The sequence below is a fragment of the Pinus tabuliformis genome, chromosome 8 (genome assembly GCF_031772625.1).
Source record: "Pinus tabuliformis cultivar Carrire ecotype Pingquan chromosome 8, CPIR1, whole genome shotgun sequence".
NCBI lineage: Eukaryota > Viridiplantae > Streptophyta > Pinopsida > Pinales > Pinaceae > Pinus > Pinus tabuliformis.
This window is the reverse complement of record NC_142294.1, coordinates 1,451,887,915-1,451,911,278: the sequence shown is the minus strand read 5'-3', so window position 1 is coordinate 1,451,911,278 and position 23,364 is coordinate 1,451,887,915. Positions and strand designations below refer to the sequence as shown.

The 23,364-nt window shown below is 36.3% G+C and overlaps 1 long non-coding RNA gene across 1 annotated transcript; it reads left to right on the top strand.

Annotated features, from left to right (window-relative positions):
• The first annotated feature begins 495 nt into the window (after window positions 1-495).
• LOC149241218 (uncharacterized) lies at window positions 496-1,172 on the top strand. Its single transcript, XR_016245599.1, has 3 exons — window positions 496-677; window positions 788-874; window positions 1,044-1,172. It is a non-coding gene; the product is annotated as an uncharacterized LOC149241218 (long non-coding RNA).
• Window positions 1,173-23,364: the final 22,192 nt, after the last annotated feature.

Genomic DNA, 23,364 nt, shown 5'->3' with positions numbered 1-23,364 from the left:
ACCAAGCAAGTGTTCACTTGTCTTGTTGGTGGCTGTGCGGGGAACTTGAGTCGATCTAAGCTATCTGGCCTTAATCATCATCGGGCTACCACCCACAATCTCCCACCAATTCCTCCATGTCAAAGAGGTCGAGTAAGAGATGCAAATACTACATGGGCGATCAAATCAACAAGTGCAGTTAAAAGGCAAAATGCCAAAATACAATATGATTTAGATGCAAGGCTATGTCGTGCACGACAACAAACATATAAAAGATTTGTCAATGAAGAAATTCTCTCAGCTGTAAGTATTTATTAGTATTTATTTGTATATGCTTTTTTATTAATATTGTCAATGAAGAAATTCTTTCAGCTGTAAGTATTTATTAGTATTTATCTGTATATGTTTTTTATTAATATTAATTTATTGTTGTGAACTAAATTCATTGAAACTTGTTTTCACAGTCAGTTGTTACATTTGATCACCTTAATGATACTTCAAATCAAAGGATTTGTGAAAAAATTCAACGTTGGGATCAAAGTCTACCTCGTAGACGTATGGAGACAATGAAGCGCATAGATATTGCTTTAAAAGAGAAAGTAAGGACTGAGGTTCCTGATGATGTGGGGGAAGAAGGATTAGATGGGCACAACCATATATTAAACTTTGATGAAACTAATCAGGACAATCACAACACAGTTGAGTCCATTTTTTTGCATATATTAATTTTTTAGACATTTTAACATTAAACAATATTTATATTTATTATAATTGTATACTAATTTCTCATTGTTATTGATATGCATAGCCTAATCAACAAAATTCCCCAAATTTAAGCCACCAACTATTACGACGCTCACCTAGATTTCAAGGTTTTCAAGGGGTTATTGGGCCAGTAATTTTTTAATCCATATAACCTATTCCACTAAAAAAATTAATATATAAATTGTTATGTTTTACCATAATGATGGGATGAGAAATGGATGTTCTGTATTATATATCGCTATCCTTGATTTGTTTTGATTATATGTGTGTGTGTGTGTTATTTCTTATTTATGGTGCAGGTGTTCCCTTTGGAACCATCACAATCAATGAAAACCCCTTGTCGAAGCCTTAAGAAGAATGGAAATGAAATGGTTCAAATGATACAACCATCTTCACGTCCAATGTCACAATGCAAGGTAAGATTATATTTATTTATACTCTTATAATTTTATCATATTTTTACATTTAATTCTATTTGAGTCACATACTTATATCTATGTATAATCTAATGTTCAGAGTAATGAATATACATCTCCTAAAACACCTTTGCACATGTATGATGGTGGACATGATGCTTAGCAAAAATCACATTCTCCTCAACCATTGCGGCATTCACCTAGACTTCAAGATAAATTAAGAGAGGTAAGTTATATACTACATATCTTAGCTCATAATAACATTGACATATTTTTCTATGACTAGTTAATGCATTTTCTTTTCATATTCGTTACATGTTCCCCATATTCTCATTATATCTATATAGATTTTGATATTTATTGATAGCTAGTCAATGAATTTTCTTTTCATATTCGTTACATGGTCCGCATATTTTCATTATATCTATGTGGATTTTGATATTTATTGATAATATTTTAATTTCCACAGAAAACAAAAAAGATAAATGTTGATGCTATGGTTAAAAGGACCAAAATCACGCCAAAGGACTTGAAAGCACGTCGGTTCAAGTCATGCAAACAATACATAGAGCATATATGCTCAACTAGCATTGCTCTCACTAAACCCACTAGGTTTGCTACTTTGAAGGCTAAACATTCCAGCAACTTTAAATGACTTAGGCTACAATAATATAACTTTAGCCATTGTTTTTTCTATAAACGGGCTACAAGGACAGCTTCAATATATTAAATTTCTTTTATTAGATTGCTGATCACAATTTTACTTCACAATAAGGTACAGCAATACACAGAAAGCCTTTATCCGTTATACATAAGTATTTTAAGATATTCTGATTTTGTCTAGTTGAAGGCATCTGTTATGTTGATTCATACCACAATATCAAAACCCCCTTGGGTGATGAAAACATTGTTTGAATAGAAAATGTTGAAGGAACCAGACAAGTAGAACACACTAGGCACAGAACAGTGCTTCACAATATAAGTTATATCATCTTATGTATTCATAGGCGCCGATCTATGGCATCAATTCCCTATTTTTTTAATAAGAACTTTATCTTATTCTCTTGAATAAATTTTTAATAAAATAATAAAGAATTACTGGAATGAGGAATCCCTGCTTTACGAATCATTATGTTTGTGATTCCTTCTGTGTGCTGAAACGCTGGATTTATGATTTTTAATGCGACATGAATTTTTATTAATCATACTGTATTTACCGAAATGGCAATTTTGTTGAAAGTGCTTGGATGATTTTGGTAGTGAGATATGTAGGTGTGAAATTTGTATTTTCTATATATAGTGGAAACCATTTCCTTTTGGTAGTGCTTATTTCTTGGATAGTTTTGCTAGAGTTGAGCATGTTCAGTGGCAGAGCGAACATGACACTTTTGTTACAGGGGTTGGTCTAGAAAGGACTTTATTGACATGGGTTTTGGTTGGTTTTCATCAATGTCTCTCACATGTAATCTCTGTATTCTTTGGACTTTTCAATACATAATTTTTTTTTCCAAAAGTTGTTTCCAGGTGCTAAGTATGTCTTTAAAGATACAAGGGGTTAGTGAGGCTGCTCTGCTCATTGCTTATTTAGTATATGTTGATTCAAAATTTCCATTTCATATTTAGCTGGCAGGATGCGAGGTGAGCTGAACTTATTCAGATTGTAGATTTCAAAATATTTCCACATTCAATGCATAGCAATGAGGTTAACTTATGGAATTGCAGTATATTTTTGGAATATGCAACCAATTAATCTGGTTACTTCCAATTAAATTTTAAAGTATTTTCAAAATGTACACAATAAAGATAACCCCAACTTCTGAACTTCTCTTTTAAAACTGAAATATTATCTATTCTCACTCTTGTTTATGTATTCATATAGACTTCATTTATTTGAATTTTATTATATTTCTAGTACAAAAGAATCTAACCAGGATGCTTCTGGTTCAGTTGCTTTATGAGGTTGCTTTTTCATTATGTTAGATGTTTGTTGTCATTCAATTGGACCAGCTTCATGGCAGTGGGTGCGATGATATTGATAAAAGAATCAGAAAAGAAAGATTTACATGATATTGATAAAAGAATCAGAAAATAAAGAATTATTTTAATAAGTGGATAAATTTATTTTAAAAATTAAATTTTTAAATCAAAATAAAAATTTATGTAGATGGACCTTTTAAATATAAAATTTTAATTCTATTCTATTTCGGCATGTTGTCTTTTTATGTCTATGATTACAGGTTCTTACTGTCAACTTCTTTATTGTCTTTTGGGCTTCACTGTTTCTACCACTCTGCGAATAGTTAGCCACTCTTTTTATGTCTTTGATTACAAATTCTTACTGTCAACATCTTTATGATCTTTTGGGTTGCACTGTTTGTACCACTCTGCCAACAGTTATCAACCGTACATCTTTATGATCTTTTGGGTTGCACTGTTTGTACCACTCTGCCAATAGTTATCAACCGTTTATTTTTTGCTTTTTTATATCTTTTGTTCATAGAACTCACTTTTTCTCTATGTGCACTTTTTTTTGCAAATGGTTGTTATTTATGGGGCCGTTAACTAATACACATTTCTATATATATAGAATGTAATTTTCAACGATATTATATGAATGATTTTTTTTTTCACAAAAAATTGGAGCAAAATGTATTTCGGTACCAAATATTAATGGAAACTAATTTAATATTAAAAAATTTAAAGAATAATTTATTAATTGGCATACTTAATATAGCGTTAGAATTTGGTAGTATGAAATTTGGTATCTTTAAATAATATTTTCAACATATATTTACAGAAACTGATGAAATTGATGCCGGTGGTTATGAAAAATGATTTATCAAATTTTCAAATGGTAAATAATTATTTAGCATTTTATTTTTATGTTTGAAAAATATATAAAGAAACACTTCAAGATCTCATCATTTACAGAAATTGATGATGGTAGTTATGAAAAATGATTTATCAAACTTTCAAATAGGAAATAATTATTTAGAATTTTTTATCATTTTATTTCTGTATTTGAAAAACATATAAAGAAACACTTTAAGATCTTATTTTTATTATTATTTAAAAGGTCAAAAAATTGGTAATACAAAAAATAATTTGAATATTTTTTTGGGGGCATGTGGTATTGATGAACTATAATACTTTCTCATAAAGTCGGATAAATCTCTATGGATAAAAATGTTATTATATATATATATATATATATATATATATCTATATATATATATATATATATATATATATATATATATATATATATAGATATAATCTTTTTATTAGTATTATTAATAATAATAATTTAAAATAATGTCATAATTTAGTTATTTTTTATGGCTTTTTAAATTTTAGCAACATTCAATGTATTATGATGAAGTGTTTTGATCTCTAGTATATATTCATGCCTCTCTCCATTTACCCAACATTTAATTTATATCGCTGCCTTAGTTTACATCTAATATGAGTATAAACTAGAGAGTTTAAGAGAAAGCACTCTCAATCCTCATAATGTAAAAAATGTGATAAATCTTTCATTAATGTTTTGGAAATTGAAAAATATGAAACTCATAAAAATTGGAAGTTATTTTAGCCATGCTTATCTTATTTTAACACTTTAGGTTTAATATTAAGTCTTTATATGTGGATTATCCACAAATATTTTAAAAATTAATATATATCTTAATAATCAAGATAACCAACTTAATAATAATATTTACCATATAGAGTCTGAAAAGTAATTTCTTTTTAGCACATTACTTTGGTCAACAATTGGGATCAAGCTTCATCTCCTCTCTATAAATCAAACCATGGGTATTTGAACCTTGGATTTATTAGTCACAAGAGACTAACATTATGTGGATCACCAATTGGGATGACCCCTTGAGACTATAAAGGTTAAACCCTAGAATCTTCTAGCCATGAGGCCAATCAACAAGATTCAAAGTCATTGCAACAATATACTCAACATGAGCTCAACATATCATTTACAATAATTAAACTTTTGTGGAGAGAATAACAAAAATTTCTCTCAACCACTCAAAATAAACTTAACTGGGCCAAAACAACTATTATTGTTATATGATTCATTTCATTCATTTTAAAGTTACTTTTTCATTTTTATCAACATCATCTTATTAAATAAATTATTCAGAAATTTTAAAAACATAATAAATTAAAATGATATTCATAAATATTATCATCAATTCATAATTTATTTTATTTAATTAATCTTAAAAATTATATCAAATAAAGAAAGAAGAAAAAAAGGTAAATATGATTTTATTTATATTTTTATTAACATTTATATGCACAAGAGATTTAAAATTCTATTTTTTTAATTAATTATCTTTTGTAAATTCACTTCAAAAAGAAATATTATATTCTTCACTATAAATCACATATATATCATTGTTTTTTTATAATAAAAAAATTTCTCGGTAAATGACTAATTCTATTAACTGAAAAGTAAAATAATATTACAAGGAGTTGAGGCTTCGGATAACATCACCCGAGAGCACTCAACACAGCAAACCTGCCCCAGTATAGGGAGAGCCTGGGAGAAGCAGTTATAGAGGACAAGAGAACAGATATCGAAACCAGAGATAGACCAGCATAACATAAGAAAGCACACGAAAGCAAGACAGAGACTTTCCCTAGCTGCCCAGAAGATCTTTATACTGCCGCTGCTCGAGGGGAATAACAAAATCATCTGGCTGTAGATGTTAAACCAAAACTGCAAACAAAATTGCCTGAGGTTGACCATATAAAACATCAGCAAAACCAAAAGAAGTTTAGGCATGCCCAGGTGGCATTATACCTCCATGTCCTCATTCAGAGGCATCTCCACCTCCTGACATGCAATACCAGTCCACATATCTTCAGTTCCTGCCTTCTCGCCTTCTGGGTTTGCCGTGGGGTGATGAGTGGCCATGGAATTGCCTTCCCCGTCCACCGGGATGATGGCATCAGAAGGCATAATACCGCTAGGAGCGTCTCCTCTGTCGAGCATCTTGCCCTTTCGATTCACCAGACTTCCTTCTGCCGTAAACTGCTCACTGCTTTGAGATTGCTCAGACACCACTCGCACCAGAGGATGAAGCTGGCTTTCTTCTTCAGAAAGGATAATAGTGATATGAGCGGTGATAATTTGCCTACTAAGATTGCTCTGAAATTTGAAGTGAGTTGTCTAGAATGCACTGTTTGGGGTCGGCCTGCGAGAAGGGCTATGAGGAGGCGAAACCACCAGAGAGGAGGGTATAGTAATAGGAGGCAGGGCTCAGCGTCTCCTGGAGTGACTCCTCATACTCTGACGCACCATGTTGAGGTGGTGAGGGGAGCGCACAAAGAGACCAGGGGCAATGGCTGGAGGGCTATAGAACAGCACAAGGGACCTCTTCGTTTGCTCAAGACGGGCCTGAGAGTGCAGCCCAATTCGAAACTCAGGGGCAATTAAAAGCTTGCCACCAATTGCATAGACTAGCCTACCATCACGACCCTCAGCATAACAAGACCACAGACCCGCTGCAGACCAAATGTTGGAGCATGGAGGCTGAGCAAAAGTTGTGGAGAGGATAAAACAGAGCACCATGAATATAACAGCTGAAGCATCACCTTGGACAAAGAGAGCCATTAATGCAAACATTCCTCCAAATCTACCTCTCTTGAGGCTATCCAATTTGCGTCGGGTGAAATCTTGGGAAGCCACACAGAGCTGCAGCTGGCAATACCCAGCCTGTCCATCAGTCAATAAGCTCATTATGTTTCATTAATTTCACCCGCATCCGGGTGTTCTCCTTCCTGCTGTTGCATTTCCTTCTTCACTAGGTTGTTGTAATCCGTGAGTTGAGATTCAGATGCTAGGCTTGAAATTGATCCAACATGAAGATCCATCCTACAATCAACCCCCATATTAGCAAGTAAGTCCACAATTTTATTCCCTTCCCTTCGAATATGCTTTAAAGTGATCGCTCTGTTAGAGGAGAGCCAACATTCAATAAGTTCAATCCTTTTTTCCATTCTCCAGTTGTTGCTCACTTTTCCAGAGGAGGATCCTTGCAAGATTTTTGTGACCATATTTATGATGATCTGGGAATCGCCCTCAATTATGAGTGGGAAGAAACCTTTATCTTGCGCAAGAATTAGTCCCTGCCAGAGACCTTCTAGTTCTGCCGAGTTATTGGTATCCCATCCCTTTGAACCTAAGAAGGTTAAAAGAGGAGCCCCCTTGTGATCTCTGAAAATCCCTCCAAAGCTTGAATTTCCTAGGTTTCCTTTCGAGGCGCCATCAAAATTTAGCTGGTACATATGCATAGGGGGCAGTAACCATTTCTCAGGTAAATGGTTCTTTAGAGGCTTTGTTCCTTTGATAAGATGTTCTTGCTTGCATTGGAAGTTCCAATTGGCCCATATGGATTGTTCTTGGGGGTTAGTTGGGAGATCCTCCTGATACCAGGTTTTGAGAGATATGGTTTCCTCAATATTTTGGCAGATTATTTTCCAGATATCTTCCAGCCGCATAGAGTTATCCTTAAATATTTTGTTGTTTCTCTCCTTCCATATGGCCCACATGAGAAAGCCTGGAATGAGCTTCCAGAGGAAATTTAAAATCTTGCTTTGATAAGGGTTATGATCCTAGTTGCGCACAGTGGCAATGGTGTCTCCATGAGTTCTTCCTTCCTTTTGGCAGCGGAAACTGACCTTTTCCCAGAGCTTGCACGCAGTCTGACAGGACAGCATTAGATGCTTGATGGTTTCCTCCTCTTGAATGCAATTAGGGCATATTGAGGGCCCATGAAAGTTCCTCTTTCTGAGATTATCCCATGTGAGAATCTTGTTATGATATAGGAGGCAGAGAAAGGTGGAGATTTTCGGCCATATGGAAGGGTCCCATATTATAATTGCAGAAGTGTCCTCAGACACATAATTTTATTAATCAAAAAAATAATTACATAATTGATTTGCAAGAGCTTACACCCGAACAACCAAACACTCTTGCAATGAGCTATTTATAAGCTCCATGTCCTAACTACCTCTAATTATGGATCACTTATTAAATAACAAGTGTCCATTTACAATAAATGCTATTCAAACCAACTAGCTAACTAATCTCCTAAAATAGAGCCTAAGATACGACACATTTGGAGAGTCATATCTAGTTACAACAATTTGCTAATTCTAAAAGTCTCCATTAAATAATTAAACATTCTAGAATAATAATTATTAATTTAATATCTTAAATTAATAATTATTTTATTCTAATTTTATAACCTATGATAAAATTGTATTTTTGGATCATCTAACATTCCCCCCTATGATCCAAAGATACATTACAACAGATACCAAGTTCATCCCTGAACTTAGTAAATTTTATTCTGCCAAGCGGTTTCGTGAAAATGTCGGAGATCTGATCTTCGGAAGGACAATAAACTGGCTTGAGGACATCTTTGGCAATGAGAGATCTGATATGATGATACTTGGTGTCCACATGCTTTGTCTTTGAATGAAAAACTGGGTTCTTGGCAAGTTTGATGGCTGACTGGCTGTCAATGAATAATGATGTAGCTTCTGCCTGAGAAATGCCCATGTTCTGCAAAATTCGGCGCAACCAAACAATTTCACATGCTGCTTCCCATGCTGAAATGTACTCTGCTTCTGCTAAAGAAGTGGCCACTGTAGCTTATTTCTTACAACTCCAAGATACTGCTGCTGACCCCATATTCATTAAATAACCTGATGTTGATGCTCGATCATCAATACTCCCAGCAAAGTCGGCATCAGAATATCCACCAAGTACAAAATTTTTAGTCTTTGTGTAAAGAAGACCAAAATCTTTTGTTCCTTGGATATATCTAAGAACTCTTTTGGCTGCATTCCAGTGGCTGTCTCGTGGTTCCTGCATAAAACGTGAAAGAATACTAACTGCATAAGATAGATCAGGACGAGTATTTGTCAAATAAATCAAGCTGCCAATCAACTGTCTGTAAGTTGTACTGTCCACCTTTTCCCCCCCTTCAAATTTTGAAAGTTTCAAGTTTTGCTCCATGGGGGTAAGAACGGGCTTGCAATCCTGCATGCCAAAATGCTGAAGAACCTCTGCTGCATACTTACTCTGAGAAATGAAAATATGATGTGGACGTTGGAAGACTTCAACTCCAAGATAGTAGTGAAGTAATCCCAAATCTGTCATCTTAAAACCTGCATGTAACTCCTTTTTCACCTGTGCAATATGATCATCATGATTGCCAGTGATGATCAAATCATCTACATACATAACAAGAATTACCAGATTTTTTCCCTGTTGTCGCACATACAAAGTATCATCAGATTCACTTCGTTGAAAACCAACTTTCTTAAGGTATTCATCCATCTTTGCATATCAAGCTCGGGGAGCTTGTTTTAATCCATATAAAGCCTTGATCAATTTGCAGACTTTATGTTCTTGTCCTTCAACTTCAAAACCTAGTGGTTGGGTCATATACACTTCCTCCTGTAAATCCCCGTTGAGAAAAGCATTTTTTACATCCATTTGATGAACTTTCCATCCTTTTTGAGCGGCCAATGCAAGTGTTAATCAAATGGTGTTCCATTTAGCTGTTGGAGCAAAAGTTTCTTCATAATCAATGCCTTCCTGCCGCGCAAAACTCTTTGCGACAAGTCATGCTTTATACTTTTCAAGTTCACCCTTCTGATTATACTTAATTCTGTAAACCCATTTGCACCCTATGGGTTTAACATTTGCTGGACAATCAACAAGTTTCCAAGTGTTGTTATCAATTACTGCTTGATATTCTTCAACCATATCCTGTTGCCATTCTTTATGTTTTACTGCCTCTTTGTATGTGGAAGGTTCAGTAAAATCATTTGCTATCAAGGCAAAATTGCCTTCACTTCTATGTGCCCTTCTGGTGCCAGTTTTATTCTGTTCATCAGGCTTGACATCTTTCAAAAGTTGAACTGCCCATTTCGGAAGTTGGTGCTCACTTGTTTGTGCTTCTGTAAAGTCTCCATCATTGTAAAGAGGATTAATATAAACTGATGTTCGTCGTTCAGGTGAAGAATGTGGAGAATCACTGTCAGAAGAACTACTGCTGCTTGGAGATGCGGATGAACTGCTAGAAGACCTAGAAGATGTTGTTGATGTAGATTGACTGGATGACTCATCTTCAGAGGAAGGAAAATCAAGTTCATACCAATTTGGTGAAGTTGGTTGACTTTGCATTTTTCCATTTCTTTTACTTCCCTTAGTTTCTAATTTGTGAAGAAGATTTTCAATTTCTTCAGCACTCTTACTCTCTGTTTCATCAAAAATGACATCCCTGCTCATAATGAATTTTCCATTGGTCAAAATATGATACCCTTTCTTCTCATCAGAATAGCCAATCATTGTGCATTTTAAACTTCTTGAGTCAAGCTTAGTTCATTTTTCTTTCGGAACTAAGGCATAACACACTGACCCAAAAACTCTAAGATGTTTAACTCGAGGTTTGAAACCAAACCAAGCTTCATAAGGTGTGATTCCGCCTAAAGAAGAAGTTGGAGATCTGTTTCCTAAGTAGACCGCTGTATGTATTGCTTCCGCCCAATATGTTGGACTTAACCTCTTGAATGTTAACATGGATCTCGCCATTCCTAACAAAGTGCGATTCATTCTTTCGACTACTCCATTTTGCTGTGGAGTGTAAACATTAGTGAGATGTCGTCGTATGCCATTTTTACTGCAATAAGTTTTGAATTCATTTGAAGTGAATTCTCCCCCATTATCCATCCTGAGAGTACCTATCTTTTCTTTGACTTCATTTTCAACAAGTTGGCGAAAAATTTTAAACTTATCAAATGCTTCTGACTTGTTCTTCAAGAAGTAAACCCAAGTCATTCTGCTGAAATCATCAATGAATAGTAAGAAATATTTGCAACCACCAAATGAAGTTTGTAGTGGACCACAAACATCATTGTGAACTAGTTGTAGCCGCCTGTTTGCACGCCATGAACTTGTTGAAAAACTTTCTCGATTTTGTTTGCCATAAATGCAAGCTTCACATATTGCATTTTCCCTTTTGAATGTGGGAAGTCCTTTAACCATTCCTTGTTTCTGCAATTGAGAAAGACTCTCAGAATTCAAATGTCCATATCTTACATGCCATAGTCTTATAGGTGAAATACCTGTAGTCACTGCCCCTGCAAAATCAGAATGCCTTGGAATAACAGTCCCTTTCATCTGTAACAATTTTCCATCTTGATAACCTATCATGACTGTTTTCAAGTTCTGTTTCACTGAATTAATCTTCACTAAATCATCTTCCATAATCACCTGATGTCCTGCTTGTCGAATCGTGACTAAAGAGAGCAAATTTTTCTTGAAACTGGGTACATACAATACATTGGAAATCATTTTTTCTCCAATACCAAGGAGAAAAACTTTTACTACTCCTTTTCCATAAGGAGTATGTTTTGTATCATCAGCAAGAAAAATGGAATTAAGTTGGCAATCTTGAAAATTACAAAAAAAATCACGTCGACAAGTCATGTGCTGAGTTGCCCCGGAATCCAAGATCCAGGCATCTTCATAGTCACTTCTAAGATGAGATGAAATTTGTGATGCTGGTGAGGAAGTAAAAACATATTCTGAGTTATCTTCATCTTGATCATTTGCAAATTGTGCTGAATGCTGCTGAAACTTGGGAATTTTATTAAGTGATGTTCGACAATCTTCAGCATAATGGCCAACTTTGTTACATCGTCGACACACAATTTGACTTAAATCTCTTCCTCTTCCTGAAGATTGTCCTCTGCCTCTTCTTTGACCTCTATTTTGAGATTGTCCTCTACCTTGATTATTATATCCTTGTCCTTGAAAATTGCCTCTTCCGTGGTTGTTTCCTCTACCTTGAAAATTATTTCATCCTCCTCTGTTAAAATTCTTGCCTCTGCTTTGGCTTCGACCTCGATTATGTGCTGCTTGATTCTGATTCCATCTGCCTCTTCCTCGAGAACTATCTGCTGATGACTTACTAGTGCTAGCTTCTGTGAGAAAAACATCTTCACCAACTTTCTTCTTCTTCCCAAAAGTTTAATCATGTTGACTCAACATTCACAAAGCTCATCAAACTTTAGTTTCTCTAATTTCCCAGTTACTTGTAGAGTCTCTAAAAAATGTGTGTAGGAAGAAGGAAGTCCAGCGATTACAATTGTGACCATAAATCTATCATCAATTGCGGGAAAACCAACATTAATAATTTCCTGCCTAAAATTCTTAAGTCTGGAGAGATATTCAAGAATATCACCATCTTCAGTTAATTTTTGTTGCAACAATTTTAATTGTAAATCGACTTTCTTTGATTCAGGCTGAGTATCAAAGAGGTCTTTAAAAGTTTTCAAGGTAGTCCATGCATCTAAAGCATTTTCTATATGGACATACATTTCATCATTCACAGACGATTTAATAAGAGCTAAGGCTTTAGCATTCTTGATTTCCCATTTTGCCAGTGCATCTGCATCTGTGGGTTTATTCGGCTTAACATCTCCATCTCATATTCCCTGCCATAATTCATTATAAATGAGTTTGCTTTCGATGAGTCGATGCCATGTTTTATAAGATTTGGTGCCTTCAAGTTTGTCGGAATCAGAAAACAAATTAATCAACTTAAACATTTTAGCGTTGAAGCGTCGCACCAAGAATCAGAACAGAAAGGACAAGATAGTCAACACAACACACCACGCAAAAAAACACGATCTATCGGGGCTTGGCCTTGACCCTCGAATAGTCATCAAAACAGGAGAAAATTGACTGAGCTTTGCACTTGGCTCTAGTCGATTTCTCAAATTTTTACAAGGCAACTTTCAAAATTTGACTTTTTACAATGGTGCTTTTGCACAATCTGGTAAAAAAAAATTTACCCCCCCTCAAAGTAAAATTACTTTGAGTTACACTTATCTCCTTCAAAAAATAAAAAAAAAAAAAAACTCCTTATTGCTCCAAAAAATTAAATCACCTTAACAAATGTTACAAGACCCTTATTACTCCAATAATAAAACATTACATAAAATTATGTATATTTGAATCAAAAATTCATTGTAGCTGTATTAACAAACCACAATTGATCGCCCACAAAAGAGGCCCTTCCAAAGACTGGCAACCGGTTTCATCCCTTTTCTTGCTTTCTTTAGCCAATCGTAGCGCCAAGGTTCCATTTAGCAGAGAGATTAAAAAACTTTACAACTTGCACTCAAAAATATTCAGGTCTGGTGAATAACAAGACCGTTTCTATTACTCTGCTGGAGAATTCCATAAGCAAGTGCCCTGAGTCGCATGAAAAGCAGGTCATTCCTCTGTCAGAAGATAAATCAGAAAAATATGAAGCTGTTAAATGTTTTGCCACTAAGCTACAGGCCCACGGTGATGTGCAGGAAAAAGCTGTTGTAGTCTCTCAAACAACAAAACCAAGAACTATATAAATCACTTTAAAATTTGTTAGATTTCTGTTTTCACAATCTCCCAGGAAATCAACGCAAAAAGTTGCTCGCCTTTGTCACGCATTTTCTGGTTTATGTGAAAAGCCAGAACGCGCAGAGGTTGCTCATGCTGATCACAATGGCTGTCTCCTTCTGGGCGGTGAAAAAGGTCATATCTTTGGATAACTGGAAGACTGGCTACGGGATCCACGGTTTCTGGCCTTCTGCCTGGTAATGAACGGAGCTCCTTATTGCTCGCAGGCTTTCTTCTGCTTCACATAATCTTGTTTGTTTAAAAGCTCCAACAAAAAAACTTCACAAGATACCAATGCATCTCCACTCAATGCAGGGACTTCAACACAATTCTTTTCTTAACGCAGGCTCAATACGGATTTTAATGAATAGCTGTGCAATTCTGTTGACTCCTCAATAATTCCAATTCGTAGCTCCAACGCCAAAATGCATTTTAAACACAACAAATATCAATATTGGCTTTGATTTAATGCTTCAACTCCACATTATCAATTCGCATGGAGACTTTATCAGGGCCAATGCACACAGTAGCAAGTAATCCAGCTCGGCGCTCAGAAAAATGATGAAATATAATTCATTATATATATATATTACTTGCCCACATGTAGTTCTAGGCTAATATGCAGCTTCAGGCTTCTATGCAGCTTTTTTTTTTTTAAATGATTTTAGAATTGGCAGATCTAAAATCAATAAAAGAAAATTGTTGCAAATTTCATACCAATCTTTTGCTGATCACTTCAACGGAGTTGAGTTTTTCCACGATCTGATAGAACTGGAATCTCCTCCTCAAATCAACTGCTGGAATCTCTTCCTCAAATCAACTGCAACATTACTGGAGCTCTAATACCACAATAATTGCAGAAGTGTCCTCAGACACATAATTTTATTAATCAAAAAAATAATTACATAATTGATTTGCAAGAGCTTACACCCGAACAACCAAACACTCTTGCAATGAGCTATTTATAAGCTCCATGTCCTAACTACCTCTAATTATGGATCACTTATTAAATAACAAGTGTCCATTTACAATAAATGCTATTAAAACCAACTAGCTAACTAATCTCCTAAAATAGAGCCTAAGATACGACACATTTGGAGAGTCATATCTAGTTACAACAATATGTTAATTCTAAAAGTCTCCTTAAAATAATTAAACATTCTAGAATAATAATTATTAATTTAATATCTTAAATTAATAATTATTTTATTCTAATTTTATAACCTATGATAAAATTGTATTTTTGGATCATCTAACACTCCAGAGAGGATCTTTCACTATATGTGCCTTGATAATGATATTATAGGCCTCTCTCATAGAATAGGTACCTCTTTCTTCATATCCCCACCGAAGAATGTCCTTTTCATTAGAATGCTGAATTCTTATTTTTGTTAATTTTGTGTCTAGAATTTGTTGGACTTGTGTCGAGCCCTATCTTAAAATCTTTCCCACCTTGAGCCATTCTCAGTACTCTTGGGGTGGTGAATTTCTCCAAAAGTTTTTCACTTTATCATAAGATTGCATCTCCTGCTCCAGGGGTTGAGTAAGAGGGATTTGGTCCTTTAATTTGGGTATCTGCTGCCATGAATCTTCCCAAAATCTTGTAGTGTTGCCATTCTTCACTTCCCAAAAGCTGTGCTGTTGAATGAGATTCTTGTGCTGCTTGGCCGAGTTCCATATAAGGGAACCCATGCTAACCTCTAATATTCTTATTAGTTCCTCCGCTGGGTAATTCCTTGCATACTTAGCCGTCCACAGAGAGGCCCAAGGGGTGAGAGGATCCGTAAGCCATTTCCACCAAATTCTAGCTCCCATGATCTCATTGCTTTGAGAGGGATCCATTAAACCAACACCACCCCCTTTCTTTGGTAGACAAGCAGTGTCTCATTTGACCAAAGCCCACTTTCGCTTGTGACCATTACTGCCCCAGAGAAAAGATCTTTGGAGAAGCTTGATTTCTTTGAGAATCCATTTGGGTGTTGCAAGGATGGAGAAGAGGTATAGCGGCATAGCCTGAAGTACTGCTTTTATGAGGACAAGTCGACTCGCCATATTTAGAGATCTGTGAGTCCAAGAGGATAGCCACGCCTCCAGATTCTCTAAGAGGATTTTTCAAGAGGAGTGCTTTAGGGCTGAGGCAGTCAGAGGAGCACCTAAATATTTGGATGGGAGGGTAGCAATGGAGAATCGTAGAATACGAGCTATAGCTGCCTGAGTTAAAGAAGGAGTATGGAAAAAGAAGATCTGAGATTTGGATTTATTGATAGAGGTACCTGAGGCTGCCGAAAAGTACGACATAAGGGATTTGAGCAGTCGGGCTTCCTGGACTGAGGGATTCCCAAAAAGCATGTTGTCATCAACGAATTACTGGTGTGTGAAGGCTGGAGAGTTATGAAAGGATAGGCCTTTGAGACAGAGGGATTGCTGAGCTGATTTAATACTTTGGCCTAATCCTTCTGCCATGATAACGAACAAGAAATGGGATAGAGGGTCTCCCTGCTTAATTCCCTGGGAAGGATGAAAAGGAGATGAGGGTATACCATTGACTAGAATAGAAAAGAAAGAGGAAGAGATGAGGCTCACGACCCATCTGACCCAGGGAGTAGCAAATCCAAAAGCAATTAGAACTTTTTTAATATACATCCAGCTTAGGCTATCAAAGGCCTTTGAGAGATCTAGTTTGAGGAGCATACCTGGCTTCTTGGAAATCTTCAGGGAATGAATTATTTCATGAGTTAAGATGATACCATCGGTGATCTACCTACCTTCGACATATCTAGATTTCTCAGGCGAAATGATGAGAGGAAGCAGCAGTTTGAGCCTGGAGGCAATGATTTTGGAGACAATCTTATAGATTATGTTACATAGTGCGATAGGCCTGTACTTGTCAGGTGTGCTTGGAATGTCCACCTTGGGAGCCAGGGCTATGAACATTGCATTCACCCCCGGAAACATCAATCTTAAGGATCGCGACTCCTCAACCACTTGCCAAACTTCCATCTTGATCAAATGCCAGAAATTGTGAAAAAAGTTTGAGGTAAATCCATCCGGCCTGGAGCCTTTCCTGCTTTCAGTTTTCGAACTGCTAGTTCCACCTCTTGTAAGTCCACAGGCTTGAGAATTAGTTGGTTATGCTCTTCTGAGATAAGCTTAGGAATGTTTCAAGTAATTTCTTCTATAGCTGTGATCTATCTGCAATTGGCTTGCGATGTATTTGCTTGAAGTAATTGAGTAGCTCGCTTACAATTTCTTCATTCTTTTCCACTTTGACGCCCTGCTCATTCTGAATATGAGTTATGTTATTGTTCATTCTGCATTGGATTGTGGTACTATGAAAAAATTTAGTGTTTTTCTCTCCATCTTTAAGCCATCTGACTCTTGATTTTTGCCTCCATAACGTTTCTTCCTGCTTAGCCCTTTCTGTGTTTTGCGCTTCAATAACTTTTTCCTGTTTTGACAGGTCCTCTGAGCAGCCTTCGATAATAATCCTCTGCTACAATTGCTTCATTTCCAGCTTGAGGGCTTCCTGAGCCTGCAAGATATTACCAAAAGAAGTGTGATTCTAGTGTTTGATCTTGCTTTTGAGATGATTAAGCTTTTGCTGGAATTGGAACATTTTTTAGCCTGGAGGAGGGGAAAAATTGTTCCATTCTAAATTGATTAAGCCTTGGAAATCTGGATGAGGCATCTAGAAAGCCTCAAAGCGGAACGGTCTGAGAATCAGATTACCAAGACGCGACCAATGGAGGGAGATGGGCGAGCGATCAGATCCTGGAAGAGGCAAGATGGAAGCTACGAAGTCTCCACCAAGATGAATAGCATTGTCTGAGAGCAAGAACCTGTCCAGACGAGAAGCGATCTGCTGCTTACCTGCTCTCCTATTGTTCCAAGTAAATACACCATTATTGAAGGGTAGGTCGATGAGCCAGTTGTTCTGAATGAAGTCCTTTAGGGGTATCCCTTCCTGACTTCCTCTGCATCTTCCTCCCCTTTTTTCTTCCAGCCTAGTAATCATGTTAAAGTCTCCTCCAAAAATCCATAAAGGGTGCGGCCTGTCATGGTTGATTGCAGAGAGAGTGTTAAGGATTCCGGCTTTAAGCGATGCCTCCTGTGGAAAATATACATTGGTTGAGAGCCCGTGTATATTTGTCCCGATGATGTGGAAGGTTGCTTGTAGGAAATTCCTACTTGTGTGGATATTGTCTAACTTGATTGCTCAGGAGTCCCAGACAATTGCCAGACCTCCAAAAGCCCCATCAGCATCCACTGCAGCATTGAAGCTTCCTGGCCATACTTTTGCTGCAAATCTATCTAGTGCACTTGAATTGCATTTGGTCTCTTGCAAGAAAAGGATTTGAGGTTTTTCTTGCTTTATCATGTTTTTAAGGATTCGATTTTTCCCTGGGCCATTGAGCCCTCTTATATTCCAAGAGATTAACTTCATTGGGAAGGATTATGATCAGAGTTGTAGTACTTGGTTAGCTTGGAATACCTGCTTGAGTCCACTAACATTTGTCCTATTCTAATTGTTCGCTGGAGATCTGTTTTCCTACCTCGCTTTTTGATATCTTTGGTTATAAATCTTCCGTCCCAAGGGCCACCAGTCTGGATACCTAAAGATTTTTGCCTTTGCGCACGAGATAAGACTTCCTCCAGATTCTTAAGTTGTCCATCTGGAATGTTGTCAAAATTATTTGTAGTACAAGCCTGCTCCAGGCCTGGAATGTCCAACTCCCCCATATCTATTGCTTCTGTTTCTTCCTCCATGATCTGTGGATAAATTAACTCCTCACTTGGTTCTTCTTCTAAATTGGCATTAGGTTGTAGGACATCCACCTCCATAACTTGAGTATTCCATGCTGGTACCTTTTACTTATCTGAGGAGGAGGCTCCCTTGAATCGAGGATCTGCCTGAGGCACTGTGGGATCTGCCTGCTTCAAATGTTTATCTTTCATCAACTCTGTCTCGAGTGGAGTGGGAGAATCCAAGCTTGGGTAAGTTTGGTTACCTAAGACTTCAAAGTTGTTGCTTGTAGAGGGCTTGGAGGAGCTGGTATATTGCATTTTGGAGTTTGAGGCCTGTTTCTTGTGGGATTTCCTGCAATTTTCTACTTTGGTAAAGCCTTTTGCCTCAGATGAATCCAGTCCAGAGGTCGGAGAGGGTTTTTGAGTTAAAGGGCAGTCCATATACAGAATTGCGCATATACGGAAATTGTGCATGTACGGAAGATATGCGCATATCTTCCGTATATGCATAGTTTCCGTATATGTGCAATTTATGTATATGGAATTTGCGCATATATGATGCAGATACATAAACGACATGCAGATACAGAAGATATGCACATACAGGAAAGTTAGGGATATACAAAGGGTATGCGCATATCTTCCGTATATGCGCAATTTCGGTATATGCGTATATCTTCCGTATATGTACAATTTCTGTATATGCACAATTCTTGTATATAGAATTTGCACGTATATTATACAGATACATAAATAAACATATGCACAAATTCCATATACAGAAATTGTGCATATACGGAAATTGTGCATATATGGAAGATGTGCGCATATACAGAAATTGAGCATATACGGAAGGTATGCACATATCTTTCGTATATCCCTAACTTTCCTGTATGTGCATATCTTCCATATATGCACGTTGTTTATGTATCTGCATCGTATATGCGCAAATTAAATATACAGAAATTGGCCATATACGGAAACTGTGCATATACGTAAGATATGCACATATACGGAAATTGCGCATATACGGAAGATATGCGCATGTCTTCTGTATATCACTAACTTTCCTGTATGTGCATATCTTCCGTATATGCACGTCGTTCATATATTTGTATCGTAGATGTGCAAATTCGATATACAGAAATTGCGCATATACAAAAACTGCGCATATACGGACGATATGCGCATATACGGAAATTGAGCATATACGGAAGATATGCCCATATCTTCTGTATATCCCTAACTTTCCTGTATGTGCATATCTTCCATATATGCACGTCGTTTATGTATCTGCATCGTATATGCGCAAATTTCATATACAGAAATTGCACATATACAAAAACTGTGCATATACGGAAGATATGCGCATATACGGAAATTGGGCATAAACGAAAGATATGCGCATATCTTTCGTATATCCCTAACTTTCCTGTATGTGCATATCTTCCGTATATGCACGTCGTTCATGTATTTACGAAAACTGTGCATATACAGAAGATATGCGCATATATAGAAATTGTGCATATACAAAAGATATGCGCATGTCTTCCGTATATCCCTAACTTTCCTGTATGCGCATATCTTCCGTATATGCATGTCGTTCATGCATATACGGAAACTGTGCATATACGGAAGATATCCGCATATACGAAAAATGTGCATATACAAAAGATATGCGCATGTCTTCCGTATATCCCTAACTTTCATGTATGTGCATATCTTCCGTATATGCACATCGTTCATGTATCTACATCATAGCTGCGCAAATTCCATATACAAAAATTGTGCATATAAGGAAATTGTGCGTATACAGAAGATATGCGCATATACGAAAATTGGGCATATAAGGAAGATATGCGCATATCTTATTTATATTATCTAACTTTCTTGTATGTGCATATCTTCCGTATATGCACATCGTTTATGTATCTGCATCGTATATGCACAAATTCAATATACAGAAATTGCGCATATATGAAAACTGCGCATGTACGGAAAATATGCGCATATACGGAAGATATGCGCATGTCTTCCGTATATCCCTAACTTTCATGTATATGCATATCTCTTGTATATGCACGTCGTTCATGTATCTGCATTGCAGATGCGCAAATTCCATATATAGAAATTGCGCATATACGGAAATTGCGCATATACGGAAGATATACGCATGTCTTCCGTATATCTCTAAATTGCATGTATGTGCATATCTTCCGTATATACACATCGTTCATGTATCTACATCGCAGATGCGTAAATTCCATATACAGAAATTGCACATATACGGAAACTGTGCATATACGGAAGATATGCATATATCATCCGTACATGCACAATTTCCATATATGTGCAATTCTGTATATGGAATCTGCGCATATACGATGTAGATACGTGAACGATGTGCATATATGAAATATATGCACATACACGAATGTTAGGGATATACGGAAGATATGGGCATATCTTCCATATATGTGCAATTTCCCTATATGCGCAATTTCTGTATATGGAATTTGCGGATCTACGATGCAGATACATGAACGACGTGCATATATGGAAGATATGCACATACAGGAAAGTTAGGGATATATGGAAGATATGCGCATATCTTCCGTATATGCCCAATTTCCATATATGCGCATATCTTCCGCATATGCATAATTTCCATATATGCGCAATTTCTGTATATGGAATTTGCACCTATACGATGTAGATACATAAACGAAGATATGTACAAATTTCATATACATAAATTGCGCATATATGGAAACTGTGCATATATGGAAGATGCGCGCATATACAGAAATTGGGCATATATGGAAGATATGCGCATGTCTTCCGTATATCCATAACTTTCCTGTATATTCATATCTTTCGTATATGCACGTCGTTCATGTATCTGCATCGCAGATAAGCAAATTCCATATACAGAAACTGCGCATATAACGAAATTGGGCATATATGGAAGATATGCGCATATCTTCCATATATGCACAGTTTCCGTATACGCGCAATTTCTATATATGGAATTTGCTTATCTGCGATGCAGATATATAAACGACGTGCATATACGGAAGATATGCACTTATAGGAAAGTTAGGGATATATGGAAGTCATGCGCATATCTTTCGTATATGCGCAATTTCTGTACATGCACATATCTTCCCTATAAGCACAATTTATGTATATGTGCAAATTTTGTGTATTGAATTTGCACATATATGATGTAGATACATAAACGACGTGTATATACGGAAGATATGCATATAAAGGAAAGTTAGGGATATACGGAAGATATGCGCATATCTTTCGTATATGTCCAATTTCCGTCAATGCGCACATCTTCCATATATGCACAATTTCTGTATATGGAATTTGTGCATCTACGATGTAGATACATGAACAACGTGCATATACAGAAGATATGTACATACAGGAAAGTTAGGGATATACGGAAGACATGCGCATATATCATGCGCATATATTCTGTATATGCGCATATCTTCCGTATATGCACAGTTTCTGTATATGTGCAATTTCCATATATTGAATTTTTGCATATAAGATCCAGATACATAAATGACGTGCATATACGGAAAATATGCACATACAGGAAATTTAGGGATATACGGAAGATATGCGCATATCTTTTGTATATGCCCAATTTCCGTATATGCGCATATCTTCCGTATATGCACAGTTTTTGTATATGCGCAATTTCTGTATAAGGAATTTATGCATTTACGATGCAGATATATGAACGACATGCATATACAGAAGATATGCACATACAAAAAAATTAGGGATATACGGAAGACATGCGCAAATCTTCCGTATATGCGCAATTTTCGTATATGCGCATATCTTCTGTATATGCGCAACTTCTGTATATAGAATTTAAACATTTACGATGCAGATACATGAACGACGTACATATACGGAAGATATGTACATACAGGAAAGTTAGGGATATATGGAAGACATGCGCATATCTTCCGTATATGCGCAATTTTCGTATATGTGCAATTTTCGTATATGTCCATATCTTCCGTATATGCACAGTTTCCGTATATGCGCAATTTTTGTATATTGAATTTGCACATATATGATGCAGATACATGAACGACATGCATATACGAAAGATATGCACGTACAGGAAAGTTAGGGATATATGGAAGATATGCGCATACTTCCGTATATGCCCAATTTCCGTATATGCGCATATCTTCCGTATATGCACAGTTTCCATATATGCGCAATTTCTTTATATGGAATTTTCACATCTACGATGCAGATACATGAATGACGTGAATATATGGAACATATGCACATACAGAGAAGTTAGGGATATACGAAAGACATGCGCATATCTTCCATATATGCACAATTTCCGTATATGTGCATATCTTCTTTATATGCACAGTTTCCGTATATGCGCAATTTCTATATATTGAATTTACACATCTACGATACAGATACATAAACGACGTGCGTATACGGAAGATATGCATATACAAGAAAGTTAGAGATATACGGAAGACATGCGCATATCTATCGTATATGCACAATTTCCATATATGCACATATCTTCTGTATGTGCACAGTTTCTGTATATGCGCAATTCTGTATATGCAATTTGCGCATATACAATGTAAATACATGAACGACGTGCATATACGGAAGATATGCACATACAGGAAAGTTAGGGATATACGGAAGATATGCGCATATCTTCCGTTTATGCCCAATTTCCGTATATGCGCATATCTTCCGTATATGCACAGTTTTCGTATATGCGCAATCTCTGTATATGAAATTTGCGCATCTACGACGCATTACATAAACGACGTGCATATATGGGAGATATGCAGATACAAGAAAGTTAGGGATATGCGGATGATATGTACATATCTTTCATATATGTCCAATTTCCGTATATGCGCACATCTTCCGTATATGGACAGTTTT